General features: G+C 40.7%; 1 long non-coding RNA gene across 1 annotated transcript in view; it reads left to right on the top strand.

Annotated features, from left to right (window-relative positions):
- The window catches only part of LOC138737546 (uncharacterized), a 127,610-nt gene extending 110,457 nt beyond the window's left edge, over positions 1–17,153 (top strand). Inside the window, exon 4 of the long non-coding RNA XR_011341011.1 lies at positions 17,080–17,153. This is a non-coding gene — a long non-coding RNA (uncharacterized lncRNA). The remainder of the gene's footprint in view (positions 1–17,079) is intronic.
- Positions 17,154–24,934: the final 7,781 nt, after the last annotated feature.

Genomic DNA, 24,934 nt, shown 5'->3' with positions numbered 1-24,934 from the left:
ATAGCTGTTGTTGGGATGGAAACAATCTGATATATTTCCACACAATACTTTATTGCTGAGTGGCACATACTTTGCCATCAGTTTGTAGGTGGCCTGATTCATATCATTGCAGGTCTAATTACTCAGTGTCAGGGTAGGACCGCCCACTGCAGTGAAATTCAATGGCCTCTATTCAAAGAATCTCCAAAGCTCTCCTCTGAATTTTTAGCAATCAGTTTGAAATCTTTAGAGTTATAATGTTCCAAAGTGATTTACAGTTAATGAATTGATATTTAAAGTGAGCTGACAGTGGTGCTTTAGGAAGCAGCTGGCCATAAACAGCAGGATGATCACCTGTATTTTCAAGAAATTTGCTATTTAAGAAATTTTAAGAAGTTTAAGGCTCCCGAAGGGCCTTTGGTGTTAGGAGTTTTTGAAGGTTTGGACCAGGTGCTCAAGTTCATTGCTGGAACGGAGCAGGAGGCCGTGCAGCTGCAGAAATTGCAGGTGCACGGGGGGTGAATCCACAGACACTGGGTGTCTCTGAAGAGGCTCTCTTTTGCTTCTCTTATCAGTGGGGATGTCGGCCTAGTGGCGCCTCTTTAGGTGCCTTTATGGCAAGCAAAGGTTGACGCATGCTCTGCATTTGTGTACATGACAATAAAGGGATCTTGAAGTAGATAAGAGACAAAACTCTGCAATTCTTTGATCCACTGGTCACTTTGTCCAATAGGTTGGACAGTGCAGCACACTCTCAATGCCACACTGCCGCATCAGGATGGAAGGTAAACTCACAGCTTTCTGATGGCATGGTCTAAGTGTTACCCATTGTGGTGATAACTCCAGAGCCCAGAGTAATAGTTGCCATCAGCTCTCTTTTACAATGCTATTTCTGCCTACTGCAGGTTCTGTGTTTTCTTGCTGGCCTGATCACTGTTTCTGCATTATTTTCCATTGCCATCCATCCAACAACACTTTGGCTAAATCCATCTTTTCCTGATTAAAGAAAATTGTCACTGTCAGCAGGGTACCAATGTTTCTTCCCTTCTCTTAAACCAGGCATAAAACCCTTCTGAGAGCAGATGACAAAAAGATGTATGTCTTCAGTACCCAGGAGTGATGAAATCAATGGGCTTTGCACATTCATTATCTAAACTATTCAGGTGGTTTCCTTGACATTCCCCCAGGGTAGGAGTCCATCGCTGCATGGTGCAAGAATTAATTTAACCCTTTGAATGAAGAGAAGTTGAAGAGGCTCTTGCCAAGTACATACAAAGCTCTGAGGGAATAAAAACAGGTTGATAAATGGACTGGGTTGTAAACATGTCAATTGAATGTTACGACAACGTGGTTAAACCTCCTGAATTGGAAGCAGCCATATTTCACCCTTAATAGACCTGAGGAGTGTTTTATTTTCACAGGTGAAAGATTGGCATATAGGAAGACAATATGAAGTGTTTGTAATTGAGATGGTGACACAGAAATATTGGCCCTGTGATGTTAAACCTCAAACATCATCTCTCCCTCTTTTTTAAATTAGTTGTTTAACCTTCGACTGAACAGATGGAATTTCTGTTCTTGTCAAAATGAATTATTTTTATTTGATTGGCATGACTTGTTTTGAGGTCCCTCATTTCTGTTCTAATGGAGGTAGCACAGCTGAACAATTAACAGATCTGCTGCCTCACCACTCCGGGGGCCTGAGTTCAATCCTGACCCCCGGCGCTGACTATGTGGAGTTGGTGCCTTCTCCCTTTACGTGTTTGATCTGCATGCGCCAGTTTTTCTCACACAAGATGAAGAGATGACATCAGTCTCACTAGGCCCACAGTTAATAGACTGCAGACTTTGTTTCACCAGCATATAGCACCTTGTTGCCCTCGTTAAATAATGGCACAACATTATCCACCCTCCAATACTCTGGTCGTTCATCTGAGGCCAAAGATAATGCAGCTGTTTCAATTCTGACAGTCATCACTCACAGTGTGAGTTCTGTCTGTGTCTGTAGGGGTTTCCTTTGGGTGCTGTCTTTCAAATCTCAAAGTCGTTTTGGTCAGTACATAAATTGCTTACTTTGGACAAGTAGGTGGTGGTTGATAAGAATGTCAGGAGAATAAAATGGGGTGTTTGCCACAGGCGCTCAGGTTTCAGGATGGACTCAGTGGGCTAATGGGCTGTCTCCCTGCTGTGTGATCGATGACTGTGACAAGGTGAGGACAGAATTCTGGTTTTGGTGTGGAACGAGGAATTGATTTGTCAGTGATGCTCTTGCGTGTTCCGTAAAGGAAAATCCTGAGCTTTTACTGTGAGCATGAAGTCAGATTTTCATTCAGTCGAATTGGTGAATCTGAAGCACAAGGACTAACTCAGACAACATCACTCCGTGGTGTTCAGCAAACACTTCTGGATTTTCATGCAGAGGATACAGATAGGATGGATTTTTAAACCAGTGCCAATTGTACTGGTGCTCAACAAGAGTGTGGTAACCTGCCTCAATGACTATTGATCAGTGAAACTTATATCAACAGTGATGAAGCGTTTTGAAAGGCTGGTCTTGAAACATATCAGATCCTGTCTGAGCAGCAACATGGATCCATTCCAATTAGCAACAAGTCTGCGGTAGATGCCATCTCAGTGGCTCGACACAAAGCCCGGGAACATCTAGACAGCAAAGATGCATACATCAGGATGCTTTTTATCGATTACAATTCAGCATTCAATACCATCATCCCCTCAAACTCCAAGACCTGGAACTCAAGACCCCACTGTATAATTGGATCATGGATTTCCTCACCTTCAGACCACAATCAGCAAGGATTTAGTAAGAACATCTCCTCCACAATTTCCAGCAGTATTGGAGCACCAAAGGGTTGCATTCTCAGCTCCCTGTTTCATTGGTTATACACCTATGTCTGTGTGGCACAGTATAACAAAAACACCATCTACAAATTTGCTGACCATGTTAGGGTCGTGGGTTTTATAAAAAGGAGTGATGACTCAGCATACAGGAGGGAGATTGAAAACTTGACCAAATGGTACACTAACAATAACCTTGCACTCAATTTTACCAAAACTAAGGAGCTGATTGTTAACTCTAGGAAGGGAAAACCAGAGGTGATCATTGGTGGATCAGAGGTGGGGAAGTGAGCAACTTTTAATTCTTGGCAATCACTACCTCAGAGGATCTTTCCTGGATCTTACACATTAATGGCATTGTGAAGAAAGAACATCAGTACCTGTACTTCCTCAGGAGTTTGCGGAGGTTTGGGATGACATCAGAAACCCTGGCAAGTATCTACAGATGTGTGGTGGAAAATGTACTTACTGGTTGCATCACAATCTGGTATGGAAACACTAATACCTCCGAGTTTTAAACCCTGAAAAAGGTAATGGACACAGTCCAGGACATTACGGGCAAAACCCTCCCCACCATTGAGAATATCTGTGGGGAACTCTGCCATTGGAGAGCAGCAATCATCAAGAATCCACATCACCCAGTACACGCTCTGTTCTTGCTGCCTCCAAAGTGGTATAGATGTCACAAGATTCACCACCAAGTTTAAGAACAGCTACTATCCCATCATCAACGGAATCCTCAACTACAAAATCAATCATGGACTTATTTAAGGACTCTTAATTTTACATTTCTTTCTTTGTTTATATGTGTACGGTGAGCACAGTTATTTTTTAGCTCTACCAGTAAGTGGGAAATCTGCCCTGCCTACAGGAAAATGAATCTCAAGGTTATATGTGATGTCATATATGTACTTTGACAATAAATCTGTAGCACTCGTAAGGAAGCAGCTCCTTGCAGTGCTTTGGGTGTTGACCCATGGATTCCAGCCCTTGTTCCACTCCATGTGCCCTCCCTTCCTTGAAACATTCCACTCCTTCAGATTTACTTGAGATGCTTTTGTTCTGCAAAAGTAGGAGGCTGTAAAATTCCACACAGTAATCTGACTCTGAAAGCTGAATCTCAATTGTGTGCAAGAACTGGAAAGATGGATATGCACTGCACACTGATTTTTGGTAAATGGCTGCCTTTAATATCGGAATTTAAAACCTCACAGAAATAGTTTAATTACCCAATGATCAAGAGCTGGGAATTAATTGCACAACTATCTTGCAAATCAATAGTGCAGAGATATATTAAGCCTTTCACAGAAACGAGAGAGGAAGATTTCTCGAACACAGTTAAATGTTTTACAGGAGCCTTTCTCTCAAGTTTTTGTGGTTAATATGCAGCTATCTGCTTACTCCCAGGCTCTGTCCTCAATCCACGCTCTTGGGCAGAACTGGAGAACTTCTCCCTGTGTTGACATTAGCCCTATCAATAGGATTTGCATTTCCTGGAATTAATCATGAGTAGAGCGACTGAATTAGCCAGCATTAATCAAGCCTTCGGCCCAACTCATTCATGGTGACTAAACTGCCTACCTGAGCTGGGCCCACTTGGCTAACATTGACCCATATCATTCTATACTTTTTTTTATCCAAACATCTTTGAAATGTCATAATTGTATGTACTTTGACCATTTCCTCTGGCTGCTTGATCCATTTACCCATTGGCAACTGTGAGAACCATGGGCCTTAACTCCCCTTTTGAATTTATGCCCCTTAGTTTTAGACTCCCTTACCCTGTAACTATTTACCTTGTCAAAGCCCCTGGTGGCCTCCATGATCACCATCAACCTCCAGTGCTCCAGGGAAAAAAGCATCCCAGCCCATCCAGCTTCTCATCAGTGGGATAATAAAGTGAACACACGGTCTTTCAAAGTTATATGGAGAGCAGTTATGAATCTGAAAAAGGGATCAGGTCTTGTTCTCACTCTGGACTTCTCACTTTGGGCTGAACTTTATGGATTTTTTATTCACTGGCAGAAGGGAGCACATTTCCTGTGGAGATTGATGGGTGCTTGGAAATCCAGAACATTGAGAGATTTCGGGGTCGGGCAGAAAAATGGATAAGGTGGAGGTGGTTGATGGATGACTGACTTACTGCTCCTATTTCTTCCTATGGGCTTTGAAGAGTTAAAGGGAAAAACAAGGTTTGAATTTGCTGCAAACATCTCGTCAGACGTCTCGAATACTTCACAGCCAGGGGATGATTTTAGAGAATGCAGATGCTATTCTGCAGGCAATAAACTTCCATCTTCACCAGATAAACCTTGTCTAAGTGCAGTAGAGTTCCCATTAATAGCTGAAGGAATGGAATGGAAATTGTGGAACAATATTTATCTTTATGATGTTCAGGATGGTGTGCACATGGCAACTGGGGAATTGCGCAGATTAGTTCCAGGGAGTGCAAATCCATCAGGATAATTACAGAGCAATAAAATAACAAATCAGCTGTAGATATTTGACTTGCAATAACAGTTCCAGTATAAACTCTCAAAACTCCATGGTCCTGTTCCATGGGAGACTTTGTGACATCTGTGAGTGCAGGGTCTTGACCCCAAATGTCAACCATACCTATTTATCTACAAATTTTTCTTGGCTCGCTGAATTCTTCCAGTAGTTTCTTTTTTTTGTCATTGTCAATGAATAGTGCTGTTTTCTAGTGATATGTCATGATGAAACAGCCAACTTACTGATAATTATTGCAGGTTTTTATTTGCATAGAATTAAGTCGCTTCTGCCATCTCAGGGCAGCAAGAGATACTGGCCTTGCCAGCAATCTAGAAGAAAATTAGAATGTAAAATTATTCAGCTCAGTTGATGTATGCTGCTGTTAATGTTTCACACAAGCTTCATCTTTTCTTTTTATCTCTTCTGATCAACATACCCATATATTTCATCATTGCTCTTCATTTCAATATAGATATTTGTCAGTAGCTTCTGCACAAAGAGGTCCCACAGCAATTCCTTTCTGCAGTATAATGAACTACACTTTAATGTCTCCAATCGCATTGACTTCTGTTCTTCAGGTGATCAGAGGTGGAGAGAATGAACAAATTTAAGTTCTTGGGGGGGTCACACACAAATGGCATTTTTAGGAAAGCACATTAGTGCCTTCCTCGGGAGTTTGCGGAGGTTTGATGTGACATCGGAAACACTGCAAAATTTCTTCAGGTGTGTGGTGGAAAATGTGCTGATTGGCTGCATCACAGTCTGGAGTGGGGACACCAATACCTCTGAGCAGAAATCCCTGCAAAAGGTAGTGGACACAGCCCAGGACATCAAAAGTAAAACCCTTCCCACCATCGAGAACATCTACAGGGAACGCTGCCGTCAGAGAACAGCAATCACCAAGGATTCATGGTCAGTTCTCGCTACTGCAATCAGGGAACAAGTATAGGTCCCGCAAGACTCACACTACCAGGTTCAGGAACAGCTGCTGCTCCTCCACCATCAGACTCCTCAACAACTTTTTTGCACTACCAATAAGTGATAATTCTGCCTCGCCTGCAGGAAAAAGGGTTGTATCTGACAATAAATTTGAAATCTGAATCTGAACACATCCATCAGGAACCTCCCTCTGTCGTTTCCCTTTTAGGCCACAGAACCCCAGTCTATTTAGTTTTACTGATGAGTGTAATTTCTCAAATCTAGCGTTAATATTTTTTTTGCACTTTTTCTGGTCTCCTTCTCACCTTTTTACAATACAGAGACTAGACTTATTCCAAGCACGACCAAACCAAGGTTAAATATAATGTCCCTGGATTTCAAATCTATCCCCTCTGGAATGACCCCCCTCCCCCCACCTCCACCAGTATCATTGCCTTTTTTAAACCAAATTTATAAACCGTATTGCAGTAAAACACCTGTTTTCCAGAATTCAAGCCACTGGCCACTTCAAGCAACCAGCAAAAAATAAAATCACAGAAAATAAATAAATAGGTAAAAAAATACATGTCTAAAATTGGCGCACCTCGCCATTAATTCACCCATCGAGCAACTTGCAATCTCAACCATCCGAAAAATTCACTTTTCTTCCAATTCCCATAGGTGCTAAGATACCACTGTTTTAACATATATAGTCCATTTAATGTTACTTCGCTGCATGCCAAAATTTTGCAACTTTCTGGAAACAGGGAGAGTGCTATTTGTTGCAGGATGTTCCCCTCTTGTCTGTTTAACCTTTTCCATGATGGGATATCGAGGATAGCATTTAATATGCACTGGCCCCGTCACTCTACCGTGTGTGCTGTTGCTAAGCAGGAAGAACTCTTTCCCCTTATTTAATACCTACTCCAAGAGTTGGCACAAAAGCCTAGACTGGCACACAGTAAAACATCGATGGCAAGCCACACTATAGATGGGCCACCTTCTGAACTGACTATCTGTCTGATGGAAGTAAATATTTAATTGACTGCATCTGAAAAGGAGCGGGGTGTTATCTCCAGTGTTTATCTCAGTTTACACCCCTAACTCAGATTATCTGGTTAGCAGCATGTTATCTGTGCAAGCTCAAATGAACATGTTAACAAAGTAATTTGAGAGAATTTTTTCTGTTAGTTGCTCTGACCATAAGACCATGACAGAAGTAGGCTATTCAGCCCATCAAGCTTTCTCCACCATTCAATCATGAGCTGATTCATTTTCCCACTTAGCCTCACTGCCTGGCCTTCTCCCCATAATCCTTGATGCCCTGGCTAATCAAGAATCTATCAATCTCAGTCTTAAATACTCCCAATGACCCGGCTTCCACAACTGCCTGTGGCAACAAATTCCACAGATTTACCACCCTCTGGCAGAAGAAATTCCTACACATTTCTGTTTCAAGTAGTGGCCCTTCTATCCTGAAGTTGTGCCATCTTTTCCTGGCCTCTCCCACCATGGGAAATGACCAGAAACATTTTGAATGTTGAAAGGCATGGACAATGAGATCCCCCATCATTCTCCTAAATTTCAACAAATACAGACCAAGGGGTGTCAAACACTCCTCATATTGATAACCCTTTAATTCCTGGAATCATCCCAGTAACCTTCCTTTGAATCCTCTCCAATAGTACATCTTTTCTTGAATGAGAGCCCAAAACTACTCACAATACACTAAGTGAGCTCTCACCAGTGTACGGAATGGAAACCGAGCGATGAGTAGGAAACACTGCCTGTCTTTTGCACTCATACCCAACCACTGCTGTACAAGTCCAAGTTTATTATCAAATGACTGTACAGATGGAACCAGACATCTACAGACCACAATACACACTCAATGCACAGCACATAATTTTAAATATACATAAAGATATCATTTAAAATAAATATATATATATATAAATCTGTTGGGTTGATTTATGTTTGATTGGGCAAGTTCCTAGATCTCACAGCCTGCAGGATAAAGCTGTTTACCAGCCTGGAAATCCTAACTTCGATGCTTCTGTTCAAGCCCCCATTAAAATAAATTCTGTGAAGCAACAGAATAAAGCAACAGACTCCCTATCAACAATTCAACCAACATTTATTTACTTTGCAAAGCAAATGGGCATTTTCATACAAGCAAAAGAGCTGTTAAGAACAAAGGGCTCTTAAGGAAGCCCACCTGGTGCTCAGAAACACGTATATTTATACAGGCTGATCTCCTTGTTACACTATCTTGAAATTTTTTTTAAATTTTACTGACAATTAACATTTTTAAAAGTGAGTATAGCTCTGAACTGTCCTTGCCCCTGGATCTTGTTGGTCCTATGCCCAGCCATCTGACCGAGCCAACATTTGTTTTAATTGCAAGATTCAAAGGTTTCATTCATTGGTTGAAATCAGTTCTGATGCTGGCACAGTTAGTGTAGTGGTTAGTGGAACACTGTTCCAGCGCCAACAATCGGGACTGAATCCCTACACAAGGCTGTGGGGAGAGAGCAGGGCAGTGGGATCAATGTGGGTACCGACACGACGCTGTGGGGAGAGAGCGGGACAGTGGGATCAGTGTGGGGACTGACAAGGCTGTGGTGAGAGTGTGGGGCAGTGGGATCAGTGTGGGTGTACAATATACAATCGCTTTTTCTTAATTGATGCAGATTTGCTCATGGTAACTGAATAATTATGGAACCATGGACATGTACGTTGTCCAAATGGATATTAAACAGGGCATACCTGTATTTTGCTGTTGCTTCATTTTCATGGCGTCTAACTCCCAAAACTGCCTCCCAACTGTTCTGATCTTAGCCTGAAGGCTTGAAGCTATTCACCAGCCTCTGAAAGGCAACTTGGAATGGGAAATAACTGCTGGCCTTGCCAGTGATGATCAGATTCCAAAATATGAACAAATAAGTGAACAAAAGGTACATGAGGATATTCTTCATCAATCCATCTCCATCTTGCTCAGCATTTTCAGTGAGCAAAAATATCTTAATCTCAGATTTAAAATGAGCAATTAATGAGCAGTATTGCTATTTGCAGAACAGAGTTTAATAGGTCAACCACCTTGTGTTGGTGCATTTCATAATTTCATTACTTAAAAAATTGTCTCAAACTCTGACTATATTCCCTGGCTACGTACAACTAGTGGGAAGTTTTTCTTCATCTCAATATCTGAAGACCAATCAAATTATGCCTTAAATTGGTATATTCAAGCATAGTGTAGCTGGTGTAATCCTTCCCTGTAATTTGGGGTCTGGTATTTTACTGATAAATTTGCACAGGGCTGATATCTTTCTAGAGTTGTAGTGTTTGGAACACCTCAATTTGTTCTAAATATTGTCTTACCATGGCCACACACTGACACATGCCTTGCATGGGCCGGTCACTGCTGATGGGTCGGGAGCAATCGGAGTCACGTGATGGAGTAGTGGCCGGTAGGAGAATACCAGCCCTCTCCAGAAAAGAAGGAAAAAAGTAAGGAAAAAGCAAACCACAACAAATAAAAAATAAAGGTGTGGAGGAAATGGCACCAAAGAAAGAAAAGCCAAAAACAACAGGAAGAAAAGAAGAAGGAAAGACATCGGAAGAGAAAGGTGAAGGCCTTACCTGCATGAAGAAGCAGGGACCCACTGTGGAGAGAGGAGCCCACTCCCTGAGGTCAGTGGAAACCCCGAAGGGTCATGACCCACTGAGCGCAGGACTACAAGGATGGCTCACGGAACCAAACAGAGGTGCGCAACCGCACACGACAAAGACAACACTGACAGGAGGGGGGACCAGCTGTGGAGTGGAACTCCACAACTTGAACAGCTGAGTAAGACCCGACAGCAGGGCTCCCAGTGGGAAGATACAGAAAATAACGGGAACGAGAAGGAGAATGAAAAAAGGAAATCAGAGACACAGCAGATGACCAGCCCAGAGGAAGAGGACCAACATCAAGACACCATTAAAAATAAAACCCAGCAAACTGAGATAAACAGACCAACAAGAAAGTCAGAAGAGAGACAGATACAAGGAAGAGACGTAGAGAACACTGGTCCTGGAGTGGACTCAGGGGAAGAGGAGGGAGAGCATCAAGCTCTGCACAGAGAAATAGAAGATAAAGGGAATGGACTGTACATAGATAGGAAATTTTTTGAAGAATATATGGAAGCAGTAAAAGAATGGCAGACACGAGAATTTAATGAAATTAAAAGAAGAATAAAAGGTACAGAAGAAAAAGTGAGTAGACTAGAGATGGTCATGACAGAAATAGGGAAAAGAGTAGACAAGGTGGAAGAACGAGAAACAGCCGTAGAAATGGAAGTGGATGACTTAAAAAGGAAATTGGAAGAATCTGATAAAAAAGTTAAAGAAACACAGGAGTTGTTAGCTCAGAAGATGGATATAATGGAAAACTATAAAAGGAGAAACAATATAAAGATAATGGGCCTTAAGGAAGATGAAGAAGGCAAAAATATGAAAGAATTTATAAAAGAATGGATCCCCAGGGTCCTAGGAATGCCAGAATTACAGGACTGAATGGAAATAGAAAGGGCACACAGAACATTAGCCCCTAAACCACAGCCACAACAAAAACCAAGATCCATTCCAGTAAAATTCCTGAGATATACGACAAGAGAAAATATATTGGAGAAGGCAATGAAAAAAATAAGAGAAGACAAAAAGCCACTGGAATACAAAGGTCAAAAAATTTTTTTCTACCCAGACATGTTTTGAACTCCTGAAGAAGAGGAAGGAATTTAACACAGCAAAATCGATGCTATGGAAGAAAGGCTATAAATTTATGTTCAGATATCCAGCGGTGCTTAAAATAGTTATTCTGGGGCAGCAAAGCAGACTGTTCTCGGATCCGGAGAAAGCATGAGAATTTGCAGAACGCCTGCAAAACACACAGAGAGATGAAGAGATGTAACAAGAACAAGAATGATGACAAACTATATATAAAGAAGAAAAATAAAGTATAAGTAAGAACTTAAAAGGGGAAGAAGGGAAGAAAGGAAGTAAGGGGGGAATTAAGAGGATGAGCTTTGTTATAAGTGAAGATAAAAGTCTTTTCTGGGGGGAGGTTGGGTGGGCTAGAATAACAATCACTGCGAAATCAGTTGACGCTTGCGAGCGGGTTCGCAATCCAAATGGAGAGAGGAGATGTGGTTGCCCGACAAGGGACAAGGGGCAACTCAGAGAGGGGGGATCACTTGGGGTAAAGGGAATTTTAGATGTGGGAATAGAGGAAATATTTTATGTTTTAGAAGTGTTTTCTTACAGTGCGTTCAAAAAAAAAAACAGAAATGGATAAGGAGGAAAGATGGTGAGGAGGAAGCGGAAAGGAAAGGTAAACAAAGTATGAAATAGCCATGTTGAACTATATGACTATAAATATTAACAGAATACATAACCAAATCAAAAGGAAGAGGCTGTTAAATTTACTGAAGAAAGAAAAAATTGATATAGCATTCGTGCAAGAAACACATCTAACTGAAGTGGAACTACCAAAATTAATATTGACGCAAAATCAACTAATCCCTTTCACAATAGATAACCTTTCCTTCAGAGAATGGGAGAGAAAAGGGATCAAAAGAATAGAAAATTGTTTTTCGGGAAATAAATTATTATCTTTTGAACAAATGAAGGACAAATATAGTATAACTCACGGTACAATGTTTGCATACCACCAATTGAAAACCTACTTGAAGGACAAATTGGGAAGCAGACTGAGGTTACCAGAAGGAAGGAATTTTGAACATGTGATTACAGACACAATGATAATTGAAAGATTTATAACAAACATGTACATCAAACTGCAAGAGAATGAGGAAACAAGCTGTAAACCCAAACAAAAATGGGAACAAGATCTAAACATAAAGATAAAGAATGAAACATGGGAAAAGCTATGCTCTGGAACTATGAGAAATACAATAAACATGAGGTTACATATGATACAATATAATTTGTTACACAGGCTATACACCACGCCCAAAAAGTTAAATAATTGGGGCCCAACAGTATCAGACATGTTTTCGCTGTAAGAAGGAAACGGGAACAACAGTACATGCAATTTGGGCATGTGAGAAAGTGGAAAAGTTTTGGGAAGATCTAAACCAGATATTAAATAAAATCACAAAAAGCAACATACCAAAAAATCCAGAGATCTTTCTTCTAAGTAATATAAGAAGTAAAGAACTTGGACTCGATTTGGATGGAGCACAAAAAGGATTTATTATGATAGCCTTAGCTGTAGCAAAAAAAAAAGTATTATGTCAACCTGGAAATTAGAAGATAACCTGAGAATACAGCAATGGTACATAGAAATGAATAAATGTAAAAAATAACATATAATTTAAGAAATAACATCACAGTATTCGAACAAATTTGGGAACCGTACATGGAACACAATAGAGAAGTCCTACTGCGGACCTCCACCGCCTAAATTGACAGAAGGAGAAGAAGACGAAATGAACTGACCCAGTATGTAAAAGTAGAAGACTCAAATTTCTTGTTTATTTTCATTGTGTGATGACATTGTTTAATGGGCTTAATGTATCATGTGTGTTGGGCGTTGGGTGGGTGGGGAGGGGGGTGAGGGAGGGAGGGAAGGGAGGGGGGAAAAAGGGGAGAAAATGACACTGTGTATATTCAAGAGGGAAATGTTTGTGTGTATTTTGGTCAGTATGGTTCATAGTGTGAAAAATAAAAAAGTTTTTAAAAAAAAGCTGGGTCGGGAGCAAGAAAAGCAGTTAACGGGCATGCGTGAGGCCGGAAGGAGAAGAAAGATCATCATGATCGCCGTGGCGCCGGAGTGGATTGGGAAGTGTAGGGGGTGTCAGGTGAAGGCTGCTGGAAGGAAGAAGGTCTGGGTTGAAAGAAATGAAATGTTGACACGGGTTCTTTGCTAAAGACCATCCTCTTTAATGTTCGTGCAGCGTGTGTTTAGCAGTTGCAACAGTCTTATCAGGGATTAGTTAAATGCGTAATGAAAGTTTATTTTTATGAAGATAAATCTTCTTTCTTTGGTTTGGTTTCACGGACAAAGATTTATGGAGGGGTAATGTCCACGTCAGCTGCAGGCTCGTTTATGGCTGACAAGTCCGATGCGGGACAGGCAGACACGGTTGCAGCGGTTGCAAGGGAAAATTGGTTGGTTGGGGTTGGGTGTTGGGTTTTTCCTCCTTTGTCTTTTGTCAGTGAGGTGGGCTCTGCGGTCTTCTTCCAAGGAGGTTGCTGCCCGCCGAACTGTGAAGCGCCAAGATGCATGGTTTGAGGCGATATCAGCCCACTGGCGGTGGTCAATGTGGCAGGCACCAAGAGATTTCTTTAGGCAGTCCTTGTACCTCTTCTTTGGTGCACCTCTGTCTCGGTGGCCAGTGGCGAGCTCGCCAGATAACACGATCTTGGGAAGGCGATGGTCCTCCATTCTGGAGACATGACCTACCCAGCGCAGTTGGATCTTCAGCAGCGTGGATTCGATGCTGTTGGCCTCTGCCATCTCGAGTACTTCGATGTTGGTGATGAAGTCGCTGTTGAGGATGGAGTGGAGACAACGTTGGTGGAAGCGTTCTAGGAGCTGTAGGTGATGCCGGTAGAGAACCCATGATTCGGAGCCGAACAGGAGTGTGGGTATGACAACGGCTCTGTATACGCTAATCTTTGTGAGATAAATGCAACGTACAGATGTACCACATTTCTTAGTTGCTCCAGCCAAACAGGGACATAAGATAAAACTAAAATAGTATATTCTATATTAGAAAAAGAGATAAATATAAAAGGATAGACAATGAATATTCACAGTTGCAGTTGATGCAAGAAAAAAGGAAACTTTCAAAAGTGCAAATGGATTTTTTGATGGTTCTGGGTTAGTTTATGGTTTGGATTAGGGAAGTATGGGGAGGTTCAAGAGTCTGAAAGTTGTTGGATTAAAACAGTTTTTGAACCTCCTTGCTGGACTTCAAGCTTTAGTACTTTGTGCCCGAAGGTAGCAGAGAAAAGAGGTTGGGACCAGGTGGGTGGTTCTTGGTGATGTTAGCTGCCTTCCTGCGGCAGCATCTCACATAAATGTCTTTAGTGGACAGGAGGTTGGAGCCTGTGATGGGTTTGTCGAGGTTGATATTTGCTGCAGCCTTTTTGCGTCCCTGGGTACTTAAGTTACCAAGGCAGTAAAAACACAATAACATTGACTTTTCTGCTTTCTACAAAACTTATTTGCCTTTTCTTTCCTCTCCCTCTTTCCAGTCTTTCTAGTTCTCCCCTCCCTTCGCCCTTTACCCACCCTCCTTCCTCTGATTGTTACTATTCCCTCCCTCCCTTCTCCACCTATCATCTCCTGCCTTTGCCAACCCCCTCTCCCCTTTCCCCCCATCTTTTGGTTTGGGCGCCTGCTGACATTCTCTCATTCCTTGATGAAGGACTCGACCAAAATGTTGGTCGTGTATTTCCACCTTTGTATTGGAGTGTTTTTTTACAATCGCCTTGATGTGCTAGCTGCAGTAGCCGTTTTTCTGTGGGTTCCCAGGAAACTGAAGGAATCAGAATTTATTGTCATGAACATGCCACAAAATTTGTTGTTTTGCAGCAGCGTCACAGTGTAAACAATTTGAGAAACCACATTTCAAAGTAATTAAAAGAGTGCAAGAAAAAGAAAATGGTAAAGTCAGGTAGTGCCTGTGGTTCATTGTTCATTCAGGAATTTGATAGCAGAGGGTAAGAAGCTGTCCTTGTGCCACTGAGTGCTTGTCATCAGGCTCCTATACATTTTCTCCAATGATAGCAGAGTGAAGAGGGCACGGCCTGGGTGGTGGGGGTCCTTGAGGATAGAGGCTGCTTTCTTAAGACACTGCCTCTTGTAGATGTCCTTGATGGAGTGAAGACTGATGCCTGTGATGTCACAGGGTGAGTTAACAACCCTCTGGAGTTTTTTCCTGTCCTGAGCATTGGCACCTCTATACCAGGCAGTAATGCAACTAGACAGAATGCTCTCCATGTTATACCTGAGGTTTTCAAGAGTCTTTGGTGGCATACTGAATCTCCTCAACCTCTTACAAAGTATAGCTTCTGGCGAGCCTTCTTCATGATTGTTTCAATGTGGAGACTCCAGGACAGATCCTCAAAGATGCTGACACCCAGGAGTTGATGTTCTTGACCCTCTCCACTGCTGTTCCCTCAATGAGGACTGGTTTTTTCCTAATTTCCTCCTGAAGTCCACAATCATTTCCGTGGTTTTGCTCACGTTGAGGGCCTGGTTGTTGTGTGACACTCCTCAACTAGCTGATCTAGCTCCCTCCTTTACCCTTCCTCATTACCGTCTGTGATTCTGCCAACAACTGTGGTGTCATTGGCAAATTTGTGGATAGCATGTGAATTGTGCCCGGCAGAGCAGTGGGCTATGTTGATCATCAGCGAGGTGTTGTTTCTAATTCATGCTGTGGTCCTATCAACAAGGACAGATGCAGGAGCTACCGCACTGGTTCGATCAGTATAAAGGCCAAATTTTATTCCCTGATGCATAGAAGAATGAGGGGAGATTTGATAGATGCTGCCTCACTCGCTGAGTCCCTCCAGTTTCTCCTTGTTTGCTTAAGAGTCCAGCTTCTCTGTTTTTGTGTTTTCCCACTCAGATTATAATTTCATGGAAATGGAACCATGGAACATAACAGCACAGAAACAGTCTTTTCAGCCCTTCTTGTCTGTACCAAACTGTTATTCTGTCTAGTCCCACTTAGCTGCACCCAGTTCATAACCCTCCATACCCCTCCCATCCATGTACCTGTCCAAATTCTTCTTAAATGTTAAAAACGAACCTGTATTCACTACCTCAGCTGGCAGCTCTTTCCACATTCCACCACTATCGATGTGAATAAATTCCCCCTCAGGTTCCCCCTTGATATTTACATGAATGCAGGTTTTCACTTACTGAATCAAAGTATCCTCTGCACATGCAAACACACAAATCTCTAAAATTAAAAGAAAATTTAAATAGTGATCATGGTGTCTGGATTCACTCATCCATATGGACTGAGAAAGAAGACTGAGCTGTCAATGTCATGAGGCTGTTCTTGGGGCAGGGTCTTGGTTTCCTCCTCCTGGGACCCAGCCACAACCCTTCACCTGCTCTGACTTGCAGAGAGAATGCCGCCAGTATGACCCACCTTTCAGGGGATGTTGCAGGTTTGAGCTCACGTTGCATATGTGTAGGAGCCAACTGCAAGCTGCCTGATGGATCGAATATAATTGAGCCTAATGTCTGCATGTTATTGATGGTTATTTGTCAGCCAATGCTGGTTAGTGTGGGACAGTGTAGCTTGGGATTTACCCTGGTGCCTCAGAGTTTTTGCACAATTTGCTTTGCAATTAACCCTTTGGACTCTGTGTCTCGGTTTTGCGGAATTACCAACAAGCTCATATTATCATGGTTGAATTTTTTTGGACCAGTTTTTCGGATCAAATTTTGGTGGGGTGGTTTGACTTTTACTCGGGTTATATGTTTGACCGTGGTAAGTACCTGCGTCATTCAAGGCATCAGGGTATCAGATGGCCAGGAACAGGTGGGGAGTCTGCATTTGGATGTGCGGGTGATGGGCCTCAGAGGTAGTCTGTGGCTGGGGTGTCAGGAGCTGGAATGGGTGGATGGTCAGGGCCAAAAATGGGGTGGGGGAGGGTCGTCTTTTACACGGGTCACACAGAAAACACACAGTTTTTGGGCCAAAATAAAAGGAGGTGGGAATCGACTATTGCACCAATATTTAAGGAACTCTGTGTCCGGGTTTTGCTGGATGACCAACAAACGCATGTACTCCATGTCAGTGTTTTCCAGAACTGTTTTTATACCAACCATCTGCTGGTTCGTACTTGTGTTCATACTGTAAAGTGTGTCTTTGCAAAGCTTCCACAACAAGGAATAATGCTGGAAGTAAAGGTAAGAACATTCAAAATTGTTGCTTGAGTATCTCAGGCTATGTAGGGTCTGAATAGGACTGTGACTGGCCAGATATAATGTTGTATCCGTGATGAACAAATCAACTAAGTCCAGTTTACCCATGGACCCAGTCTGGAGTATACATTATGAAAGGTTAAAAATGGCTGAAAGGGTTAAGGAAATGATTTTGTGGCTGAAAATTATCTCTGGTTTTGTTTGATGAAATAAATGGAAGCTTTCCAGTGTAAGAATGAAGGATATCTTTGAAAAATATCTCAAGGTGCTTTGTACAAAAGAAAATCGACTTAAAATATCATATATGCTTTTATATTGGTCAATATATTCAACCAGTTTGCACACAGTATGTAATCATGAACTGTGTTGTGATAAATGAAAATTTGATCAATAGCTCAATTTTAAAATTCTCATCTTTTCATTGAATTCGCTGCATGGTCTCATGTTGTTCCTCAACACAACAATACATCCGGCCTCCTGATCTTCTTTTCATTGGTGTTCTGCAATTTTGTGAATTGGAATTGCACAGAAAAATATAGAAACAGAAATATAGAGAGGGAAAGAAAGATTGGATCAGCCGAGAAAGAACAAGGGGAGGAGGGTGTGGGGGGAAGGAAGAGAGAGTGGGAAAGAGAGAGATGATACCCTTTTTTTTAATTTTATTTTTCAATTTTAAACCACAATAATAGTTACTTTACATTCAGTTCCAGAAATTATTTTTGAAAAATTATACATGTGGTATGTATCCTCCCACCCTGCCAACCCACCCTCCCACCCTCTCACCTCCCGTTCCCCTCCCCACCTGTGAAAAAGAAAGAAAAAAGAGAAAAAGTAAAACTGGTGAATGCCAAGAAAATAAAACATTTATACAATAAAATCTATTGGAGGTTACCAAGAAGTGATGTCTTCAGAGAGCCTGTTAAACCTTTAGGGAGCCTATTGGCTATAAGGCCAAAATTAAAATTAAATAGCTATCAAATTGAATTTGTGTTAATTGCTTTAGCAGTTTCTAGGAAGTCAGAAATAGAATTTAAGTATGGAAAGATGGCATGCAGAACTTTGCAGTTGTATATCATTAGAGAGGATTACATAAACTGTGAGATAAATATCATGTTTTTTGGAAAATATGGCACCCATATTTGCAAAATTTGGTTTGCATGTTTAATAGGCTCTTTGAAGACCTCACTTCCTGTTGATGTCCTTTATTTAACCACTTTGATGATTGGGCATTGGTGGTCAGGCCAGCATATTCATTTCTTAATTAGTCTTGAGGAAGTGCATCTTAAACCAATGTTGTCTGGATGGTTAAAGTTCTGCTATAATGCTGTTCGGTAAGGATTTCTAGAATTTCAACCTAATAATAATGAAGGAATGATAAATAATTCTAAATCAGATTAAGGGGAAATTTCTTCTTCCTGCAGTATTAGGCATTGCATTGCATCAGAAGCTGCAGTAGCAAGTAGCCAATCAACCCCTTGAGCCTGCTTCACCACTCAACAGATTCATAGTTGATCAAATTTCTACTTCAGCATCACTTCCCTCCCATCCATCCCCTCCCTGACTCCTACCTTATAATCCGACTGTCTGTCAATCTCAGTTTTTAATATATTCATTAACACTGCCTCCACAGTTCTCTGGACAGTGAATTCTAAATAAGTATGCACCTTTGGGAGGAAAAAATAATAATTTGCATGTCCATCTTTAATGGGTGAGTCCCTACTGTGATTCCCAGTTTTTTCCAATCCCATCTAACATTGTTTATGGGAAAGTCTGCCTCCAGCACCCCTTCTGGCAATTTGTTTCAGAAACCAATCACCCTCTGAGTTCAAAGGGCTTTCCTCAAATCCCCTCTAATCATCTTGCCCCTTCCCATAAACCTTTGCATGGCTTCAGGCACTTCTACAATGGTGGAAAGGAGAACAAATGTAGCTGGTGCAATCTCCCCTCGTAACTGAAACACTCCATCTCCCTCTGCACCCTCTCCAATGCAATCATGTTTTTTTCTCTGGTGTGGTTGCCAGAACTGTAAAAATTGCTCCAACTCTGGCTGAACCAATGTTTTATAAAGTGCCTTTAGTGAACTTTGGACCCATACACCAGGGTCACCTTATTTCTAAATAATTGCTGGGTCTTTTCTGATCATTGTGTTTGCCTTACCCTTGGTTGTCCCCTCCAAGTGCATCACCTCAAACTCATCAGGAATTCCTCATTTGGCTTACTAACCAATCAAGAATCAGCATGTGGGAATAACTTTAATACCTAAACTGTCATCAAGCCAAAGACACAGTCCATTTCAAGCTCAAGTTTCAGATGGGACTATTATTGGGGAATAAGTGTCCGAGATTGTGTTGCTATAAAGTGGACACTTACTTTAGATCTAATAACACTAGCACAAAGATTTTTCTCCCTGAACACTTCTGAGTGTATTTTATAGATTTTGGGCTGTTGACCATGAAAATCACCTTAAAATTTTCCTATCAATTACCATTTTTTAAATACAATCTATTTCTGTGATTTCCTGTAATATTTTACGTCTACTTCAAGCTAACAAAACCATGAAGAGCAACATGTTACTTAAATTTCATTTTCTGCATTCACACTTGGACTTCTTCCCTACTAATAATGGGGCAGTTAGTAATGGACACGATGACAGGTTTCACCAGGAAATTGTGACCATGGAAAAGTGGTGTCAGGGCAACTAGAATCCATCAATGTTGGCTGACTGTTGACACTAGAGGCATCTGATGTTGAGTACAAACGAGGATCAGCAGCGAATCATTTTTAGGTCAGTTGAACTAACACAGCATCAGCTTCATTATGTGATTAAATATGCTAAATTCAATAAAAGTTAATTTAATGTTTCTCCAACTTCCTGCATGATGCAGCAAATCTGAAATTATCTGTGTTCATTTGTCTATCACAATTCTCAGTCTTTTGAAAAAAAAAATCATTGTCCATTGTAACCTATCATGTCTCCAATAACTTGTGGCATGCTTTTATAAAACACTGGTTAGACTGCGTTTGAAGTATTGAATGCAGTTCTGGTTGTCTCTCTACAAGAAAAATGTGGCTGTATTGAAGAGAGTCCAGTCGAGATTCACCAGGATATTGCCTGGACAGGACGAGTTTAGTTATGAGGAGAGATTAACTCGTTTTTTTTCCCTGGAGTGTGGGAAGGTGAGGGGTGACCTGATAAAGATAGGTAAACTTTAAGAGGTATAGATGGGACAGATAGGCAGATTTTTCTCCATGACAAAGGAAACAAAATAAGAAGGCATAGGTTTAAGATTAGAGCAATGGGTTTTGAAGGGGAAGAGTTTTATTTTACGCAGTGTGGTTGATAGCTGGATCATGCTGACAGAGAAGGTGGGGAATCTGATATGATCATTATCTTGAACAAATATTTAGGCGGGAAAAAATGAAACATGAAAGTTTGCAGACGCTGACACACAGAAATGCAGGAGGAACTCAGCCGGCCTCTACATCTGCAGAATCTAGCTAAATTTCAATGCTGAATTGGCTCTGTGCTGGTGATTTAGCCAGGTAAACATTGCTGCCGTGTCGACAGTTTATCCCAGGTTCACTGATTCAAAATTAAATAAATGCTTTGTTATCATATTGCAATTTGTGAGCTTTCTGTGTATGTTTTTTTGTTACAATTTAAATAAAGCATTTTGGAATGCAAATTATACATTATACATGTAAAACTTGCAAAAGCTCCAGTGTGTGCTTGCTCCCAGGAAGTGTGTTTTAGTATTCATATGGTGTTCCAGGGACTTCAAGTCAGGTCAAGTTTATTATCAAAATTGATTTCATAAGAACAACTTGATGAAACAGCATTCTCTGGTCCTCAGTACAAAACATGCAGGCACACAACTCAACGTAACACACATACAGACAATATATATGCAGGTCGAGTATTTGCATGACTTGGCTTCATGTTTAAGTTTATAATTGAAGTTCATGCTTATTGTCACAAGGTATAGTAAAGAAGTTTTTTTGTTTGTGTGTGCTATTCAGCAAGGCTGTCTGGGATGGGAATGAGAGTTTATTGTCAAAAGAATAAGGGCAGTAAAATTCCTGGTATCCGTAATTCAAGCAACCAGCAACCCCAACCAACCAGCAAAAAAAAATTGCATACATAAATAATTATTAAGAAATTAAATAAATAAACATTTTCATAAAATTTTAAAATTGTAAAAGTAAATGTTCAGCGAAGCAAAGCACACAATGACTTGGTGAAGATGGGAGCAAACATTTAGCCAGTGAAGCACCCCAGTCATGTCCCATCCACAACAGCTGTTTGAATAACGTTTCAATAATGTGTTTGAATAAAATGGAGGCACCCAGGATAAAGAGCGGCCAATGTGTCTCCTTATCCCTACCAAGTAAGAGTCTTTATACTTGTTTGTAAGGTTTTATCTGTAAACTTAGTGGGGAGTGTTAATTATGCTGGTTCGCCTTGCAGTTGGTGCAATGCTGGTAGAGCGCCAGTAACCGGGGTATGAACTTAAATTAAAATTTTGTAATTTACAGAAATTACCTGATTAAAATGAACTTTACATAACTATGGTCAACAATAATTATATTTTTCAAAATACTTTACATTTAGCACTGTCTTTTGCCTTTTAAATGGTGTATTCTTAATCCAGATGGACTTGGTTAGTCATGGCTATCCCTCGAGATCGAAGATGATGACCTTCGTTTTGTTAATCCGCAGTGCGAAGATACCTGTGCGTGTATTTGTTTAACATGTACTTGATTTTGTGCTCTAAGAAATACGTGATACCACAAACTAACCAACTAGTTCCATTGGCTTGGAAACCATGATGATTAGAGATGATGGATTTGTGCAGCCTTCATCCACCTTCACGGCTGTTGAATTTGAAGTAACTTCATCTGCCTGTTCCCCTGTTGAGGTCTTGGTTGGATTGTTCTTTGTCAGGGACCTTACCCTCGACCTGACCACCATGGGAGGCCCTACCAGGAGCAGAGCTCCAGACAGCATAATTCTCCGGATCTCAGGACCACACAAGCTTCACCACCATGACAACGTGACAATCCATGGAGAAGGCAAGTGTATTAGTTAGCCATTGCAAGAGTGTGTCTCAGTCAACTGGAAAATTTGCGTATCCTGCAACCGTAATCCCTGTAGGTGCTGGATACCAGGGATTTTATTGTTCCATGCACAGATACATCAAAATTGTTACTTCTTGTAGCCATACATCAGATTTACCAACTGCAATGGTACATACTAAATCACAATATTACAAAAAATAAAAAGAGGGAATAAATATAAAAAATGTAGATAAATATGAACAGATACAGTTAGTGCAAGACAAAGAATAGGCAGATAAGTTCAGCAGAACAAAACACAGTAGAGAGAGCTGGGTTAACTGTCAGTTTGAATAGAGTCAGAGCAATTTTATTTATTGTACTAATTCATGTAGCACCAAGTACACTTCAGGGGGAAAGCGCTGAATGGCGATGCCTTTTTATTCTGGCCTTTCCAAGATTTCTGATGCTTTGAACTCTGTCGTGTTCCAATTTTGATCAGCTCTGAATTGAGTCACTGAGGTTTGCACTGTGTGACCTGGCTTTGCGCATCAATCATGGATTAATTCAGATAGCAGTATTTTATCAGGGTCTACGTTGGACATGGGTTGCTATCTGAGTGAATATGATTGGTGATGTGATTCCACTGACAAGAATGAGCTTTATCATTAACTAATTAAGCTAGATTGTACAACTCATTTTGTCCAGCAATTGTGGTTGTAAGGCTATTATCATTTGCTGTTTTGACACAGTGAAGCTGACAGTAAATTTAATGAGGAAATCCCAAAGCTGCTCCTCCCTGCCATATCTTGTATAGTCAAGGGAACACAAAGAATTTACAAAAACGAGCTTCTCAGTAAAATATTGGAAAAAAATGTTTTCTTTTTTAAATAAGCCTTTAATAATGTATTCAGCTATAACTATTACTTAGAAATATTTCTGGCCCTGAAAAGACTAAGTATATTTATCTGGATCATAATTTCAACAAAAAAACTCCTTCAAAACATCATAGGAATTGTTTTGCATTTTTTAAACAGTTTAGTTATGATAATTTAATCCTTAACAAAATGTGTGTGGTCCAATCTTTCTTCCCCACTCTATGTCATGGATAAGACATTGACCAAAAATTATATTTTTTCTTCCTGGCTTGATGATGATAAGAATTCTTCAATGTGATGGGATATTGTCATGTTGGGAAGAATATCAGATTCTGTTGGTTCACAGAGAGACGAGCTGGACTTGAGTTACAATCACACGCAACTTAAATTAACACATGGGAGACAAACGAGAGAGCATTAAATGTACTCGATTACTATTTAACAAGCAATGATATAGACATTCAATTCGGATCTAGATTGGACTTTGTCAATAATGAATCTATATTCGACACGCTCACACACTTGAGTACACACACTATAAAAAGGGACTCTTACACACGTCAGTTCCCTGTACCAATGGGGGTGCAGCTCTCTGCAAGTATTGATCTATTGTAATACTACAGCTCAGTTCCAGAGCAGTGCACACCTTACCCAGCCTGTGCCCACGCTGTGTCTCTTTCTGATCAAATTTTGGTGTTAAAAGGAGTTGAAATGTCGAGGATTCCATTTGCTATTCAAATGCTGATCAATGACCTGCTGAAGGTGGAAACCTGACCCATTTCTTTAGGGAAATAGATCCAATGAGATGTGTGCTGATCTCCTCGAAATGGAGGGCGAGAGAGAAGTTGACAATCAAAAAGAATGAATAAAATAATCAAATGATCATGGGAGCTGGCTCCTTTCTTTGGCCTGAAAAGATTTTTCCCTCTGTTTCCGCTGCCATCCCAATTCTCTTTTTTCAAAACCAATCCAAGAGTTGCCTTGTATGGAGATGCCTTATTTCTAATGTGCACTAAGCAAGGTGTATAGAAGGTTGACACTTACCTTGACTTAGATGTCTGGGCTGATAATTCATGTTGTCTAATGTAAAATGAGGTTGTGATAAAACAAGCCTAAAAATGTAAAATTATTCCTTAATATAAACTGAATTACAAAAAAAAATAATTTAAACAATTTTTATTATTTTAATTTAAATTTTAAATTTTAATTTTAAATTTAAATTTAGATGTACAGCATAGCAACAAGCCCTTTGGGCCCACGAGCCTGTGTTACCCATTTACACCCAATTAACCTACGATCCCGATGTTTGGAGGGTGAGATGAAAATGGAGGACCCCGAGAAAACCCACACATACACAGGGAAAACTAAAAAACTCCTTATAGACAGCACCAGATTCAATCCCTGGCCCAATTGTGCTAATTGCTATGCTCACCATTCTGCCCTTGTTTTAAATTGTTTTAGATTTTGGAAACTTAACATTTTGGAATAATGCATAGGGATTATTTGAAATATAGGCCTTTGCTGTAGTGTGCAAATCTTCAAATTTCCAGATCTGTCAACATATGGTTTGGTCAGGACCGGATTAGTGACTGGAGTAACATTTGTTCCGTATAATTAACCACCACTGTTTCCAACATTTCCACAGTGACTAAGCTGCAAGTATATCATCAATTGTAAAATGTATTCAAGTATTTAGAACCTGTGAAAATCCAAAAGCACATTGATATCTCAAGTTCAAATTCAAGTTTGTTTGTCATCTGATTGTTTCTGTGTTCTCCAGTCAACAGTGCAGAAT

The sequence above is a fragment of the Narcine bancroftii genome, chromosome 6, assembly GCF_036971445.1.
Source record: "Narcine bancroftii isolate sNarBan1 chromosome 6, sNarBan1.hap1, whole genome shotgun sequence".
NCBI classification, from domain to species: Eukaryota; Metazoa; Chordata; class Chondrichthyes; order Torpediniformes; family Narcinidae; genus Narcine; species Narcine bancroftii.
The sequence above is the reverse complement of the archived record's forward strand: the minus strand, read 5'-3'. Positions and strand labels throughout refer to the sequence as shown.